At 43.4% G+C, this 17,980-nt stretch overlaps 1 protein-coding gene across 42 annotated transcripts in view; it reads left to right on the top strand.

The window, feature by feature from the left end:
- SGMS1 (sphingomyelin synthase 1) overlaps positions 1 to 17,980 on the top strand; it is a 335,925-nt gene that overhangs the window by 29,842 nt on the left and 288,103 nt on the right. For 24 of the 42 annotated variants that reach the window (XM_069567867.1, XM_069567906.1, XM_069567893.1 and 21 more), the window contains exon 2: positions 5,331 to 5,422. The gene's annotated coding sequence lies outside the window, so the exon portion shown is untranslated. Of the gene's footprint in view, positions 1 to 4,979; positions 5,128 to 5,330; positions 5,423 to 9,361; positions 9,458 to 13,155; positions 13,230 to 17,980 lie in introns of those variants that run through there. The other 18 variants (XM_069567870.1, XM_069567900.1, XM_069567914.1 and 15 more) reach the window with 3 other exon arrangements.

The following is a 17,980-nucleotide window of genomic DNA, read 5'->3' as shown; positions in this document are numbered from 1 at the left end:
TGCTCACTGCTCTTGTTGGAGGCCACTCTGCCTCAGTGCCCGCCATCGAGCCATGAGAGCTGCTGCCTGCCGGGTGCCGAGAAAGCTGGCACACCTTTCTCCCTCTGTGGCATCTGTTTCCTTCGTGGGGGCTGTTCCTAAAACCCATGGCCAACAATTGTCTCCCCCAAGCCCTGGGACCAGGTACTTTTATTTTGTCCAGAAAGTCCACAGTAGAAAGAACATGAGCTTTAAGTCAGAGGCAAGGTTCAAGTGGTGTCTCAACCATTGTCTTTATTGCCTATGTGACTGTGGCCAGGTTATGTAAACTCCTAGAGCGTAGATTTCTTCAGCTGTCAAATAGGAATAATACACGCTGGTGGAGATGTGGGGACAGAAACAACACAAGAAAGCACTTAGCAAGCGCGTGGTGCGTTGTTGACGCTTTGCAACTGGTAGCTGCAGTTATTGTCACCATCGCAGGCAGGGCCTTCTAGGTAGTCTTAGGAGGCTGAAAGAGCTGCTGAGAGTAGTGGTTAGAATGTGGATTCTGTGGTAAACCAGCTTCAAATCCTTGTTCTACCACTCATCAGCTGTGTGCTGTGCACGACCTTATTGCTTTCTATGCCTCGGTTTCTGCCATCTGTGAAATGGGTGTAGCAATAGCTGCTACCTCACAGGGAGAAATGATTGTAAAGAGACAAGCACTGGAAAGAGGGTGAGTCGGAACAACCGTGTTTTGGTCACTGACACCATTGTTTCTTTCAGTGACATGGCAAGAGCCTCCTTGAAATTTATAGTAACTTTTCTTCTCTCCTGGCAACCCACTCCAGTATTCATGTCTGGAGAATCCCATGGACCGAGGAGCCTGGTGGGCTACAGTCCATGGGGTCTCAAAGAGTCGGACACGACTGAGTGACTTCACTTTCTTCTTCCTGCCCAGATTGAAAGAATTTCTCATTTTTTAAATTTAATGCCAACAGAAATGTTTGATACTATGATTTTACTGGAACTACAGATTAAATTGTCATAAAATTATTATCTCCACCTAAGACATTGAAATAACTAAACCTAAATAGAATGTCTTTTTGTCTAGAGAATACCTAAGAGTTTTTAGGTGACTATATAAAAACACAGGCAACTCGGTATTAAAAAAAAAAAAAGACAGCAGCAATACACTATTTCTTTGAAATGATTTGACTCCTCAGCTTTAAACTTGAATTTGGCTGGATTGCATGTGAGTTAATTTTTTTCCCCTTCAAGTTGACAGTAGTAAGCGGGGACCATAGCTGTGAGTCCACCAGGAAGAAGACAACCTCTGAATTCACCATAGGCCTAGAAATCCAGTGTGGGCAGTGTGTGGTGCCGGCTGGGTCTGCATCAGTATTCCGAAGTCTGTCCTATGACTAATATGTCCCAGCTGTCTGGGTCACTACTTTGGAGTACTGTTTATTTGTAGCAGCGATGCTGCAAATAGGAAAAGCTTTCCCTTTTGTTGGTTGAAAGCTTTGCTGGTGATTAGCAAAACAAGCAAGCCTCTTATTTGGAGAGAGACGGGAAGGGTGGCTAAATAGTCAATTGTGGCAGCTACTTTGGAAAATGATCTGGCGTTTCTGAGAAGCTGAACGTATGTGATCCCAAGCCCTGCTCTCTTCTAGGGATACGCCCTGGAGAAACTCTTGCTGTGTGCACCAGGGGACGAGCACTAGAATCTAAATGGCAGCATTATTCTTAATAGCGAAAACCAAACAATCCCCAGATGATCCTCAGCAGTAGAATAGAGCGGTAAATTGTGGGTAAAGTCACACAGTGAGAACAATATAGTGGTGAAAAATCAGCTACAGTCACATGAGTCAAGAGGGATGAATCTCAAAATCAAAATCTCAAGAGGTGAGTCTGAATACAGTCCTGGTTTCCTTTGTATAACAATTAAAACCAGGCAGAACACAACAATATATTGAGAATACAGATGTGATAAAACCAAGAGAGGAGCAAAGGAGTAAGTCAGAATTCAGGCTAGTGGGTTATCTCTGATGGGGAGAATGGAGGGTGCGGAGCAGAGAGGATCTTGAGTAACACACCAGGATGTGGGGTATAGATGGGATTGTATGTATCTAGACTTCATCTTACATGTACCTAGATCTGGCAGCGATCTGGGGCTCCTGAGTTTGAAGAGAATACTCTGAAACAGAGACCATTAGGAGTTTTCTGGGTGTACTGTGATAATAAAATGCCCGCCAGCTTGACACGTTCTCCCAAGGCCATCTTTAAGGAAAGAGAGAGATTGCAGCCCTTGCTCCCTTCCTCCACATGTCAGGGTGTAACTAGAAATGAACTAGGCAAGTAAGGGTAGGTGTTTTAGCTTAAAAATTCAACGATTGCATTCACCTTCATAATGCACACGTGTTTCACAATTGGCAGTGTTAGTATCACGGATTCACGTGCTCGTCCTTCCTTCCCCCAAATCTGCGAGTAAAGTCGTTGCTTCCAAAGGTGCGTCATGTTTGTTCCCTTGGTTTAGTGTTGCTTTTCTTGGTCAGTATTCCTGGGCTCCAGGTGCTCTTGTCTGTGGGCCGTTGAATCGCATCCTATCTTTTTTGTGAGCCTCAACATCCCTGTGAAGAGGTATTCCAACCCACAGGAGAGGTGGCTGCTTGGGGCGGCTCTCTCAGCTTTTAATCAGGCTAGTGAGTGGAGGAGGCGGGACTGGACTCCAGGGGAGGGCCCTTGACTTTTGTACACCAGCACCGTCACATGGCAGACCTCGTGACCTCTAACCTTTGTGTATTGCCTGCAGCATTTTGATGACCAGTAGGTGACGGGCCACTTGAGGCTATCACGGAGGGCTACTACCTTCTCCCCAGCAGTAGTTTTGACACTGCTTCCATCTTTATTGGCAGAACAGTCAGTGTCTCTGCCGTTGTATTTTACTATATTTCGCCTTTTATAAAAAATGAATGGAAAAATCCTCAACAGCGAGTGGTAATTGTCTATTGTTGTGGCAGAGATGAAAATTACCTGGGGTGCCATGTGAGGCTTGTTTTACTTCCTTTGGCCAATAGTGTGCCCTCTTGAAAAAGAAGGGAGAAAAATGATATATATATATATATATAAATGTCAAAAATACATTAAAGGTTATTGTGTTTCAAAGGGAAGTATAATTACTATCAGTAACTGGTGATCATGAGTACAATATTGATGGTACTATTAAGAATGATTATTAATAGATACTCTTAGGGTGTGTGTGCCCTCCATCCACCCCACTCCATCTTCCCCACCCCCCACCCCCCACAGTGCCGTGTGGCTGTCTTGTTTGGTCATTTGGCATTGAGGTTGGGTTCAGGATGTTGCTGTGTGGAGGGTGGAGTGGGGAGGGTGGGGACAGCCTGCAGAGTGAGATAAGCCCTGAGCTTGGGGTCAGAAGATCCAAGCGGCAGTTATCATCTCTGGTCTTGTCAGCAATACGTGAACCATGAACTCCCTGACGTTCAAGCTGGTTTTAGAAAAGGCAGAGGAACCAGAGATCAAATAGCCAACATCCACTGGATCATCAAAAAAGCAAGAGAGTTCCAGAAAAACATCTCTTTCTGCTTTATTGACTATGCCAAAGCCTTTGACTATGTGGATCACAATAAACTGTGGAAAATTCTGAAAGAGATGGGAATACCAGACCACTTGACCTGCCTCTTGAGAAATCTGTATGCAGGTCAGGAAGCAACAGTTAGAACTGGACATGGAACAGCAGACTGGTTCCAAATAGAAAAAGGAGTACGTCGAGGGTGTATATTGTCACCCTGCTTATTTAACTTCTATGCAGAGTACATCACGAGAAACGCTGGGCTGGAAGAAACACAAGCTGGAATCAAGATTGCTGGGAGAAATATCAAGAACCTCAGATTTGCAGATGACACCACCCTTATGGCAGAAAGTGAAGAGGAGCTAAAAAGCCTCTTGATGAAAGTGAAAGAGGAGAGCAAAAAAGTTGGCCTAAAGCTCAACATTCAGAAAACGAAGATCATGGCATCCAGTCCCATCACTTTATGGGAAATAGATGGGGAAACAGTAGAAACAGTGTCAGACTTTTATTTTTTGGGCTCCAGAATCACTGCAGATGGTGACTGCAGCCATGAAATTAAAAGACGCTTACTCCTTGAAAGTAAAGTTATGACCAACCTAGATAGTATATTCAAAAGCAGAGACATTACTTTGCTGACTAAGGTCTGTCCAGTCAAGGCTATGGTTTTTCCTGTGGTCATGTATGGATGTGAGAGTTGGACTGTGAAGAAGGCTGAGCGCCGAAGAATTGATGCTTTTGAACTGTGGTGTTGGAGAAGACTCTTGAGAGTCCCCTGGACTGCAAGGAGATCCAACCAGTCCATTCTGAAGGAGATCAACCGTGGGATTTCTTTGGAAGGAATGATGCTAAAGCTGAAACTCCAGTACTTTGGCCACCTCATGAGCAGAGTTGACTCATTGGAAAAAACTCTGATGCTGGGATGGATTGGGGGCAGGAGGAGAAGGGGATGACCGAGGATGAGATGTCTGGATGGCATCACTGACTCGATGGACGTGAGTCTGAGTGAACTCCGGGAGATGGTGACGGACAGGGAGGCCTGGCGTGCTGCGATTCATGGGTCGCAAAGAGTCAGACACGACTGAGTGACTGAACTGAACTGATTGTCTAGTTGAATGCCCTGTATCATCTCTGACACTAATCTGCCTTCTCTAGAAAATGCATTCAGGAAACACCCCTTGCCTCACAGGGCTGTGGCAAGATCAAATGTAATAGATAACGTGAGGTGTGGTGAAGGCATCGGGTCTGTGACCGGCAGGCCCCTGGGCCACCCTGCCCAGGGAGCACAGTGGTCAAGGGAGCATGTGTTGTAGCGCGTAGTAATAGACCTGTCCTGGATGCCTTTGCTGGGAGGGACGTTGCCTGGAGGTGTGGCCAGTCTGGTGTGGTTCTGCGAGATAAGTAAGTGCCTTCCAAGTGTAGCCTCAGAATACCAAGTCAGAGTCAAGTTCAGGTCCTTAATAAAGCCTCAGTTTTTGTTCCAGTGGAGTTTGGGCTACATCACTGCCCTGAAATTTATGTGAATTAAAAGAAATTACTGAGGAATTCCTTTGTTCCAGAAGTCCCTTGAGTGGGTGAGGCCAGTGGTTGTTCCCTGCATTCAATTTGTGATGGGATCGTTTTTCTCTGCTTTCATATTTCTCCTTGCCTAAAAAATAATTACAACAGTATTTTAATCTACAGGCTCGACACAGATTAAGAACACTGTGTCAACTGAAATAGCATTAACTTAATAAAAATCACTGATGGTAACATACTGTTTTGCTTCTTCTTGCAGGATGAGGACAGCATGAACATCCCTAGGTGTGCCTCTGGGCAGATTTAGCCATTCGCTTTTGATTAGAAGAAAGAAGGCCATCCACTTGAAAGGTGAGCAAAGATTTCCATGTGTCTTTTTATTACAAAATATTTCAAACTTACTGAAGAGTTAAAGGATGAGCAGCAAGTTTTGTGTGTCCACGACCTACATTTAACATTTGTTAGCATTTTGCCATGTTGTGCGTGTGTTCCGGTTTCCACATTTTCCTGCTGAAACATGTGAAAGTAAGTTGAAGAGATCATGATGTTTTTATCCTTGATTCTTGGGGATGCAGTTCCTAAAATTAAGGATATTCTCTCCTGAGAGGCATTTTAGAACATGCATAAACTCTATGGCAGAATCATTTAGTTACGTACAATTACATTTAGGCAATGATTTGCTTAATGGACAGACCTGTAATATGAATTTGTTTGATATGAAAAACATCTGAATATAAAGAATTGGAATTTGCACTCTGCATGTGCCCTGTGTAGCAGAGGATTCCTGTGCTTTCTCTGTTCCTGGTAACGTGCCAGTCTGCCCCACTGTGGCTGTTGTTTGTTCTCAGATCAGGGGATTGGATTACTGCTCTTCCTCCTTCCTAATCAGCCTTCACACGTAGACCAGTCTCTGTGATCTAATGTGATCAAAGGTCTTAACTGATTTTTGAAAACCGAAACTTACAGGAGAATATGAAAAGAACATGAGTAGTAATGTCTAGTTGAGTTTCAGTTCAGTCGCTCAGTTGTGTCCGACTCTTTGCAATCCCATGGACTGCAGCACGCCAGCCTTCCCCATCCATCACCAGCTCCTGCAGCCTGCTCAAACTCATGTCCACCGAGTTGGTGATGCCACTGAGGTACTAGTTGAGGTTAGTGTAGTAAAATCAACATTAGACAGAGTCAGAATGATTCCCAGCCCTGTAATTTGACTACCTGCATTGAAACTTTACTTGCGTTCTTAGAGATGTGTGTTCTGTTCTGATTACAGTTATATCAAGGCCAGTTACACAACTGTTCATTACAATTCTATGCAATTTTTGCAAGGTGGCTGTTGGCTATTCTACATTCTAATCTCAGTTACGTTCCATTTATGGTATCTTCTTCAAGTAGTCCCTGAGTCTTGAAGCATTTCTTCATAGACGTTTATGAACTGGAGTTAACTATTCAGAGCATTATTTTAAAAGAAGTATATTTAAGCGAGCCACTTAGAGTGGCGGAGTCCTTTTTAATATTCTCACTTCTCATTTAAAACAGAAAGTTAGTGATAGCAGTAAAGTTTCTGAAGGGCACTAACATTTTGAAGGAGCTTAGACTGGAATTACAGATATCTCAGAATGATCTCGTTGGCTTTCTCACTGTCTGGTTATGCTTTGAGATGATGAGAAGGATGATTGGGGCTCCATATGAGGCAAGAGGCTCTGAAGGATGACGGAAGGGGAAGCCTTATGGGGCTCTGTGTGGGGCCTTCATATGGCTCTCTGGACCACTTCCAAGTGGTGGAATGTTTTTATTTTATTTTTTAAGCTTTTCATTGAAATAGAACATAGATGCAAGAAAATATGCACAATGTAAGTGTATAGTTCAATGCAGCTTTCAGACTAAGCTCACTTGTGTCACCAGAAGCCAGACCAAGAAACAACACTTTTACCACAGCCTCATGCCTCCTCTCGACACTTGATACTGGACACGACCTACTCGGTGGAGAATTACTCTCTTGACTTCTAAGAGCATAAATTGGTTTTGCTTGTTTTTCTTTGTGTGTGTATGTGCGTGCGCGTGCGAGAGATATAACATGATTATATAATGCAGATTGTATTCTTCCAGGTCCAACCTTCTTCAGTCAACAATGCTTGACAGAGATACCTGCATATTGTTGCATTTAGTTGTAGATGGATCATTTTCATTGCTGGAGAGCATTCCATCTGTGAATTCAGCAGTTTATTCCTTCAGTTAGTTGCTGGTGATTGGGGGAGGGCACTCTGAAGCCTTAACCAAGGTTTTATCCTCATTGTGGTCATGGTTGAGATGTCCTGAGTTGTCCAACCTCTGCCCAGCTTTGCTGTGATGTGAAGGAGAAATCCTGGGAGCAGATGCAAGGTTGAGACACAGTTGGAAAGACTGGTGTTTCAGGCCTGTGATGAGTCCTGTTCTTTTTCCTGTGACTCACTGCATCCCTTTTCTCTTTGCGCTCCATTGGCATGTGTTTTGTCCAGCCTTTTGTCAGCCATTAGAACTTTTCCTGCAGCCCCTCCTAGGAGACCATGACTGTATCAAACACTAGGCAGTCAGTAAATATTTGAAGTTCACTGGATGTTGACAGTATAGATGAAGCGTGCAGAGTTGACAGTCATGGGCTTGCTCTTGAGGAGCCTATCTTGTGGTTATGGATTCACAGTTATGGATATGGGCCACATTCCTGGAAACCAGTTGTGCTATAAAGTTTAGGATGTAAACTCAGAGGCTTGCATGGGACTGGCTTATATCATGATGGAAGTTAATAGGGAGCAGGGTTGCTCAGTAAGGAGTGATGGAGCTATGAGGAATGATTATATATGCCCTGCCCAATTTTTGACCCAACAAAACGTGTCTGGCAGAATTTAGCAAGTCCACCAATGTCCAGCCTTTAGGAATAGAGTGTTCACTGTAAGAAAGTGGTTCTCATGCGATTTGAATGATTTTCTAGCCAAATTCTGTTTTTATAGATAAAGTTTTATTTGAACACAGCACAATCATGCTCATTTGTGAATATATTGTCTATGACCATTTTTGTGTTACAACAGCAGAGTTGAATCGTTGTGAAAGAGATTGGAATATCTGCAACAGTGACCATGTGGCCCACAATGGCTGGGATGTTTACCATCTGGCCCTTTGCATAAAAGTCTGCCACCTTCTGCTTTACTTCATCAAAGCAAGGACACAGTAATAATAACCTCTCTAGGCTTCCCCGGTGGCACTAGTGGTAAAAGCCCGCCTGCCAGGGCAGGAGACAGAAGAGGCGTACGTGGGTTCGAGCCCTAGATCTGGAAGGTCCCCTGGAGAAGGAAACAGCAACCCATTTCAGCATTCTTGCCTAGAGAATCCTGTGGACAAGACGAGCCTGGTGGGCTACAGTCTATAGGGTTGCAAAGAGTCAGACACGGCTAAAGCAACTTAGCACGTGTGCAGAGGTGGGAAATAGTCTTTATTCGTTTATTGTTTGTTCTGGCTGCACTGGGTCTTCACTGCGGCATGCAGGCTCGTGAGTGGACTTTCTGTAGTTGCACAGGGCCTTCTCTATTTGTGGCTCGAGGGCTTAGTTGCCCCGTGGCATGTGGGAATCTTAATTCCCCCACCAGGGATCAAGCCCATGTCCCTTGCATTGGAAGATGGATTCTTAACCATTGGACCACCAGGGAAGTCCTTTAATGCCTTTATGGATTCATTTGTTTATGCAACATACAATTTACTTGCAGAGTGCCTATTGTATGCCAGGTGTAAAATGGTGATAGATATGATTCTGGGCCCTGTGGACTTTACGGAAACCCCCATGAATTTAAAATTCCATTGTAGGATTGTGCTTTTTTGTGGAAAAAAAAAAAAAAAGTATTATGGAAATAGCTTTACTAAATCCTCAATTTTAAATTAATGTGTTGACTATTTTGCTAACTTTATACATTTGATGAACACATTCTATGTAAACTAATGGTTAACTCCATTTAAAAAAAGTATGTAGTATGACATCATATAAGCAATTATGTATTTAAAGATTCTACTTGTTTACATGTGATAACAAAGATGGTGTGAAAATAGACTGTCTGCATAGGGCTGTGAGCTTTGAAGAGCTCCCCAAAGCAAGCCAAGCCAACCTTCAATCTTAGGTAATGATAATAATAAAAAATAAACCTCAAAGGGAAGAACCACATACAGGGTAATAAAGTTTGGAATGTAGTTAAACAGATTAATCTGTCTTTGTTGGTATGCTTATCTATTTGTTTATTCGAGGCTGTTAAATTTGTCTCTTCTTAATAGGACCAGGTAGTGCTACTGGTATAGCATATGCCTGCCAACATGGAGACTTAAGAGACCTGGGTTCGATCTCTGGCTGGAGAAGATGCCCTGGAGGAGGTAAGGGCAACACATTCCAGTATTCTTGCCTGGAGAACTCCATGGACGGGGAGCCTGGTGGTCTGTGGTCCATGGGGTCACAGAGAGTTGGACATGACTAAAGCGACTTGGCACACTGGCACACATAGAAGGCAATGCAATGAACACAGAAAAGAGGGAAATACTTAAAAATTTTCTCCAGGGAATGTGAAAAGTGAAAGTCACTCAGTCGTGTCCGACTCTTTGAGACCCCATGGACTATATAGTCCATGGAATTTTCCAGGCCAGAATACTGGAGTGGGTAGCCATTCCCTTCTCCAGAGCATCTTCCCAGTCCAGGGATTGAACCCAGGTCTCCCACACTGTGGGTGGATTCTTTACCAGCTAAATCACAAGGGAAGCCCAAGAATACTGCAGTGGGTAGCCTGTTCCTTCTCCAGGGGATCTTCCTGACCCAGGAATTGAACCAGGGTCTCCTGCATTGTGGGCAGATTGTTTACCAACTGAACTGTCAAGGAAGCCCGAGGAATGTGAATCTGGTTTTTAACATCATTTTCACTGAATTAGCGTTTTCATATATGTTCATATATGTTTTATGGGCAGATACTTGCACAGGTGACTGACCTATTACCCAGCTGTAACACGTAGTTATTTAGCTATGTGTACTAAGTTTGAGTGAACTCCGGGAGTTGGTAATGGACAGGGAGGCCTGGCGTGCTGCAGTTCATGGGGTCGCAAAGAGTCGGACACGACTGAGCGACCAAACTGAACTGAACTAATCAAAAGAAAATGCACAATGTCCTGACAGTGTCTACTCATTGTCTTAGGAGCCGTCTGATGTGAGGCAGCATGTGTGATTTGGGTGACCAATGGTGCTTTCCTCTGAAATCTAATTATAAGAATTTGTCTGAAGGAACTATAGGGAAGGAATGTTAACTGGTGCAATGAATAATTTCATGAATGTGATTAAAACTCCATACTGGTTTCTTCTGTTACCAAAATCAATAAATAAGGCTAAGGTTTCATTTCTCTTCTTTACAAGGAAGAAATGATGTATACCCATACATAACCTTCTGTTGTGTTTAAAATGTTTTTAAAAAATCAACCCTGTTCTTCATTTTAGTAGTTTTTTGTAATGGTTTGGATTTAGGGGTAACTGAAAAATCAGAAGACCAAGAAGAAAGAAATATCACAGTTATTCTACTTACGTAGCTGAAAACTCCAGGGTTAACTGTTTTAGTTAAAAATAAATTTTTATGAAACAAATTTGATGATAGGCCAAGTCACTTGAAATATGGCACTAAAAAAAAAAACCAAAAAAAACCCTGGATCTTCTGTTCTACATAATATGGAGTTATTTTGTCGGGAACTCCAGCTTCAGGAGTGTTTAATTTGTCAAGGCTAGCTAATTAAAATTTACTTTCTCAGTCTCTCAAGTTTTATTTTCAGAGCAGGAAAGGACTGAAGTGGTGCTGAATATAGCTTGATAGAATGAAACATGTTTTAGAAAGAGATCAGGATGATTCTCTTGGTTAAAGTAACAGAAAACCCAGTTCAAACTATCTTAAGTAAAAAAAAATTGATTGGTTCAGGCAGTTGAAAGCCTTGAGATGAATCTGGCTTCAGGAAGCACTAGACTGGGGATCCAGACAATGTCGGGAGGGAGGCTCATTCTTGGCTGAATGTTCTTGGGCTACAGGTGAGACCTCCAGCATCTTCAGGTGCCGTCATGACAGACAATAAGACACTGCAGAGGCTATACTCTTGGCCTTGTGCTTAGCACTAGCCCGGTCCCTGTGGATAGGGACACTGGCCTCTCCTGGTTGGATTGCCCGGGTCATGTGCTTCACACCTAGCGTCTGAGATCAGCACCTCTTCAGCTGAAGATGAAGCATTAATGACAGTGGAAAATGTCATTACCAGAACTATAGAAATCAGGGAGGGTCAGTGGATGCTGGGAGGCAAAATAATAATAGTAATAATAATAATAATTGTATCTTTTTATGGTTTGCAAAGCAAACCATTCAGGTATATTCTGTTTTTTAAAATTTTTTTAACTGGAGGATACTTGCTTTACAGTGCTGTGTTGGTTTCTGCCATAAATACAACGTGAATCAGCCATAAATATATGGGTGTATTCTCTTGTTTGACCTGAAAGAAGTGTCAGGGAAGCAGGATAAAGAAATGATTAAGAACATGGATCCTGGGGCCAGACTGCATGGGGTCAATTATTGGCCACATAGGATTTTGACAAATACTTAATCTCTCTTTGCCCTAGTCTTTTCAACTGTGCAGTGTGGAGTAAAGGTATCCACCGTATAGGGTTCTGGGAAGGATTAAATTAATGGGTATTTGTGGGGCATTTAGAATATTACCTGATGCAGGCTGGCCCTCTGTCTCTTGCTTTTGTCGTTGATCTTTGAGACAAACCTGCCAGCAGACTGACAGGTGGGCTTGCAGAAGTCGAGTCACGTGGCCTATGGGGGAAGCACCAGCAGCAGTCAGGCATCCTGGCTGCGTCCTGAGCTGCACAGTCGCCTCTGTGTAATGATTGTGGCGCATTTGGATTAATAATAAGTCAAAGAGGCAGTGAGGTAAGAACTTCTAGAGTAAGCCTGCTGTTTGGAAGGATCTACGTGTACAAGCAGGGTGGTGTTACATATTCTATTTGCAAGCCGATCTTTAGCTTCTCAGGTATAGAGTGCCCCCAGGGATATTTAGGGGACATTCGTACTGGCATTGTTTCATTCTGGTGGGCACAAGCTTGGCACAATTAGCCCTATCCAGAGTTGGCACTCATTTGGGAAATGTTTGCTGATTGCTTAATCAGATCCAGTAATTCTAAGCTTTTGGGCTTCCCAGGTGGCTCAGTGGTAATGAATCCGCCTGCAAATGCAGGAGATGCAGGGGACATGGGTTCAGTCTCTGGGTCAGGAAGATTCCCTGGAGGAGGAAATGGCAACCCACTCCTGTATTCTTGCTTGGGAAATCCCATGGACAGAGGAGCCTGGCAGGCTACAGTCTGTGGAGTCACAAAAGGGTCAGCCACAACTGAGCACACGAGAGCATATAATTCTGAGCTTTAGAGGAACCACTTGTGTGGTTGGGAGGTGATTTGAACCCATCAGTATGGTGTGAGGATGTAACTTCCGACAGAGGCTCTGACCACCCCTAGAATGCTTCCAAGGCCTTTAACCATTTCTGTCTAGAAGAAGAAACCATTTTCTTCATTAAGAATGCTTTCCCTTAACAGTGAGGTTTTGTGGGGAAATTACTCAGATGACTTAATGCAGGAGGCTTGCCCTGGGGACTCAGCTTTGGCATGACCCAGACACTGGAGGGTCATGTTGCTTTCTGAGGATATAGACAATGATTTCTTTGTACTGACTGTGAACTCAAGACACTGTGTCACTGTGGATGACCTATAACTGACCCACCCTACCCCCAATGTGCAGCTACGCATGCAAGAAAGAAATGAGCAGAAACCATCAGTTTTCCTCTCCCTACAGCGCTTTTGAGGAAAAAGGGTGCAATTCAGCATTCCCCAAGCTTTCTTCATGGGCAGACCCACATGGGCAGACTTCCCCGCAAGACAGACTCTGCCCTGCAGTGAGTGATGTGTCCTCCCCCGCTGCTGTTGTGCCTGGTATGTGGGAGGCACTCAGATATTTCTTGAATGAACAAACCTCTCTGAACGGTGCCTTTGTCTTCATTTTCAGTTTCTCTTGACAAGAACTCGTGTACCATGTAGATGTCTCCAGGAGTTTCTTCTGAGTCCTCCGTTACCGTCTGTGTGAGCTCACTGCATTATGTTGTTTCTTTAATAAGGGGTGGTGTTTGAGTATTGATTCTAACACCTGCTTTTTACCGTTACACTCCAGATAACACCACCTATTCAGAGAGTAAAGGGATTAGCTAGTAATTCTATAGAAATCACCCTTGGTTTGCCAAATGCTTGTGGGAATCATAGAAAGTTCTTAGATTTAATCCCCCTTACTTTGTTCTTAGGTCCTTGGGAACGTTTCGTCTTGCTTAGTGGCCTGGGATTGAATACTAATAGATTCTTCATTGTCTTTAACCTGACCCATTTCATAGCTGAAAAATCAGGGGCAACCTTGTTTCCTGTAAGTCAACAACAAAAATAATAGCGGTATTGTTCACCGTATGATGGGCACTGCCCTGAGTTCTTTTGTTGGTTATTCTGTTTAATAGTCTCAACAACTCCATAACTATTATTTTATAGATGATGAAATGGAGGCACAGCCAGGATGTGGCTGAGTAGCCCCAGGCCTCCTTGCAGGGCTCACATCTGCTGCACTGCTTATTAGCCTCCAGGCCAGGGGCTCTCAAACTGCCTGCATGTTGGAATCGCCCTTAGGGCTGTAAGAGCCCTCCGTGTCCAGGTATTCTCCTACTTCCTCTCCTCCAGTTTTTATTTACTTGGTCTGGGGTCTTGGGTGAAAGTGCTGCGCACTCAGGACTGAGAACCTTTGAACCTGAGCAGTGGTTCTTAAAACATTGTCCCCAGAACAGTAGCATTAGCCTCACCTGGTCACTTCTTAGTAGAACTTTGTAGGTCCCACCCACACCTACTGAGTTGAAACTCTAGGGGTGGTGCCTAGCCATCAATGTTTTGACGAGCTGTCTGTGTAATTCTTTTCCTTAAGTTTCCTTAACATAAACTTCACCAGCGTAACCTTTGTTGAATGTACAGTTCATTTGTGGTTCAGTCGCTCATACTGTGACTCTCAGATACACCCTCTGCATGCTACCCTCTGCCCAGTTCCGCCTCTGCCCCTGTTATTCTGGGTCGCTGTCATCAAGCTGCTTAACTTCCTTGTGGTAGTTCTCTCCTCTGTATAAAGGAGGTAACCTCACTTGCAGAGTTTGGTAAACGTTAAATGATTAGACATTTTATATAAGCTGTCAGGTGGTGTACTAATGAAATATTAACGTCTGTAATGAAATATTAGATGTCTCTTTTAAAAGTTTTATTGTTTTTCAGTCGCTCTGTCACGTCCGACTCCTTTGCGACCCGGTGGATTATAGCCCCCCGGGCTCCTCTGTCCCTGGGATTTCCCAGGCAAGAATACTGGCTGCTGCTGCTGTTGCTGCTGCTGCTGCTGCTGCTGGAGTGGGTTGCTATTTCCTTCTCCAGATTTTTAAAGTTTAGCTTTTGTTTTATTAAAGTTATGCAAGCTTGACTTTTACAGGATCCATGCAAGACCTCTTACCCCTTTATGTTCTTGCTCCCCCTCCACCCCCAGTTTATTTGGTGCTATCTTCTACTGTGTAAACAGCATTCACAGATGTGCCGTATGTCTGGTTTGATTGCCTTCTTTCCTGCACACGTGTACTTTTTTCTTGGATTTAATAATTGTCTTGTTTTTTAAATTTTTGTGCATTTCTCACTAAGTGAGGCACAAAGAGCCTTCCATGTGAATCTCTTCCTATATCTTAAGTATTTTATCAACTTTATCTTATTGACACTCTCTCGCCTGAAGTCTTAGGCCCTGCCCCCGTCTAGACTGCTTCCTCTCCAGGCCTGTTGTGCACCATGCCTTGAGATGGACTTTTCCTTCAACAGTGTCCTGGGGATTTCTCTTATCTTACTTCTGTCTGGGCCTCCCTGTTTTTCTCACTCCATTTTCTCTTCTTTCTTGGTTCATTCCCCTATTTTTGCAAACCGCATGCTCTAGAATCTCCCACACAGGTTACCCAGGAGATAAGTCTGTGAGTTGTTTTAGGTCTGAGAGCATCACATTTATGTTTAATATACAGACTGCCTGGTGTGTCCACCTGCCAATGCAGGAGACATAAGAGATGCGGGTTCGATTCCTGGGTTAAGAAGATCCCCTGGAGGAGGACATGGCAACCCACTCCAGTATTCTTGCATGGAGAATCCATGGACCCAGGAGCCTGGCGGACTACAGTCCATAGAGTTGCAGAGTTGGACAGGACTGAAGTGACTTAGCATGCACGCACACGCACTGGGTGGTGAAGACTTCCAGACTGGAAGTCTCTGAACCGCAGAATAGTGAGGGATTTCTCCTTACCTTCTGCCTTCCAGTGTTAGTGGTGAGAAGTCTAAGACAGTCTAAGTCCCAGTCCTGGGCAGGCGACCAATCTTTCTGACTTTTTCTCTTGGACTTCTAGTTCTTCTCTTTATCGTCAGTGTCCTGAAATGTCATATAATATTCCTTGGTGGGGACGGTCTGTTTTTGTTTATTGTACTGAGATCCGAATAGGCATTTTCAGGCTGGAAACTCACCTCTTTCATTTTAGGAATTTTCTTGAAGTCTGTCACTAGTGACGTCCCCTCTATTTTCTCTATTCTTTCCTTCTAGAATTCCTGTTAGATGTTGACTAACTTGTCCTGTGCTGTGATCTTTTCTTTCCCACCTCTGTTTTTAAGGTGTTGTCTTAAAATATTTCCTTAACTTTACTTTCTAGTCTATTAAATTTTTTCTGTTTGTTATGTTTCTGTTTTCTGACAGCTCTCTCTCTCTCTCTTTTTGGCTTGTTGTTCTCTGATGCTTCTATCTTATAGAGTCTTAATGGCAACACAATCCAGTATTCTTGCCTGGAGAATTCCATAGACAGAAGAGCCTGGCAAGCTATAGTCCAAGGGGTCATAACGAGTCGGACATGACTGAGTGACTATTACTCATTCTTCTCTTAGCTGTTCTCTTAGGAGATTAAGTATACTCTGGTTTTTCTTTTTTAAAGTTGTGTGTGTGTGTGTGTGTGCGTGTGTGTGTGTGCCTCATTCGTGTCAATTCCTTTTCCCCCCCGTTTGTTTCTGTCTTTGATGTTAGAGACTTTCTCTCCGTTCCTGGTGACTCCTGAGTGCAAGTTCACGGTTGAGAATTCTTTCGTTCATGCTCAGTCACGCAATCGTGTCTGACTCTTTGCAACCCCATGAACTGTAGCTCTCCAGGCTCCCCTGTTCATGGGATTCCCTGGGCAAAAATACTGGAGTGGGTAGCCATTTCCTTCTCCGGGGGATCGAACCCATGTCTCCTGTGTCTCCTGCCTTGCCAGTGATTCTTTACCGGCTGAGCCATCGGGGAAACCCATCTGTAAGAATGGGGCTTCACACATTGGAAGATATGGCTTCTTTGGGTCTGTAAAATCAGTTGCCATTATCCAATTGATTCCCAGCTTTAAAAAGTTTAAAATTTAAATCTCTCTTGTTATCTCTGTTCTTGTGGGTTTATACCTTTGAAAAGCAATAAATGTTTGTATTGGGAGTTTAGGAGAGAGAGGAACTAAATATGTGTGTCTGTCCATAGTCTTTAACCAGAAGTCAGTATGGAACTCTTAAGAAAACTGCAGGGCAGGATTTATAGCATCGGTTATTTGGTCAGACACATACCTGCAGTGGTGAGTCTTAGCTGGTGTTCTTTTGTTTTTAAGGCGTGATATATATTTAGATTGCTTCAGTAGAGATCTTGGCTTTCTTGTTAACATTGCAGCAGCTGCTTCATTTTCTTGGTTAAAAGCTTTTATTTCAGATGTAAAATACCAATAAATTTATACATAATTGGGCCTTAAGATAAAAAAACAATACTTAATATCCTTATTGATGTTTCTAAAAGGAATTTTCCGAGGGTAAGCATCTAATCCTTAGATTAAAATGCAGCTGACACATTAAGCCTTCTTACATGAAAAGCCCAATAAATAGGCTTTAATGCCATTTGTCCTTGACCACCCACAAAGGGCACTGCCACAGGCCAGAGAGATGGGGCATAAGTACAGCATGGAGAGTGAGGCAGTGTTTGTGTTTGATGCTTCAACAAAGCATTCAAACTTAGATCATCAGAGAGGAGGTAAAAAACTAACCTTTATTCTGATAGCAGGTCTCTGCTAAAATTAAGCGGTTTTTGGAGTGTGGTGTGGTTCTTTTAATATAAGCCAACTAAGTGACCTTGGGTTACTGGGTTATTTCCTGCTGTGCCCCTTGTGGTGATACGTCCAGTGGCTTTCTCTCGCCCCTGAGTGTTGGGTGTGTCCCGTGTCAAATACCCGTGCTTCTTTCCCGCTCGTTGGAACACAGCCCCTCAGAGGAATGGCTTGGTCACCCGGTGATAACTGAGATGGTAGTGCCTGGCCTGGTGGTGATTAGATAACAGTTCCTTTCAGAAGGCTTGCAGCTCAGCACACAGCAGCTCTTCAATAGCTCTAACTTCACCACTGGGAAAGGAAAAGAAAACATCTCTGCTTCCATGCTGATTGCTGTGGAAGCTTGCCCAAGAGCCTTCTTTTCGTGCTGGGCTGTGTGCAAAACAGAGAAATTGCTTTCTACTTAAAAGCATTGGCCTTTTATTACTCTACAAACCTTTGGGGAAATCAGATTCATATGTTTCCTAAGTTTAGGAAGTCCGTTACTCTTATTATTAAAGCTACTAACAATCTAGGGGTAATTTTAGTTATTGTCTTGAGGCTGAATTAAAATGAAAAGGAGCACAGTATGGTAGAGATGCCTGGTTGGTTGTTGTGTTTTTTTAAACAAGCAAATAGAAATAAATTATGAATTCTTGT

This window comes from Ovis canadensis, chromosome 22, assembly GCF_042477335.2.
Source record: "Ovis canadensis isolate MfBH-ARS-UI-01 breed Bighorn chromosome 22, ARS-UI_OviCan_v2, whole genome shotgun sequence".
NCBI classification, from domain to species: Eukaryota; Metazoa; Chordata; class Mammalia; order Artiodactyla; family Bovidae; genus Ovis; species Ovis canadensis.
Note: the sequence above shows the minus strand (reverse complement) of the source record. Positions and strands in the feature narration are given on the sequence as shown.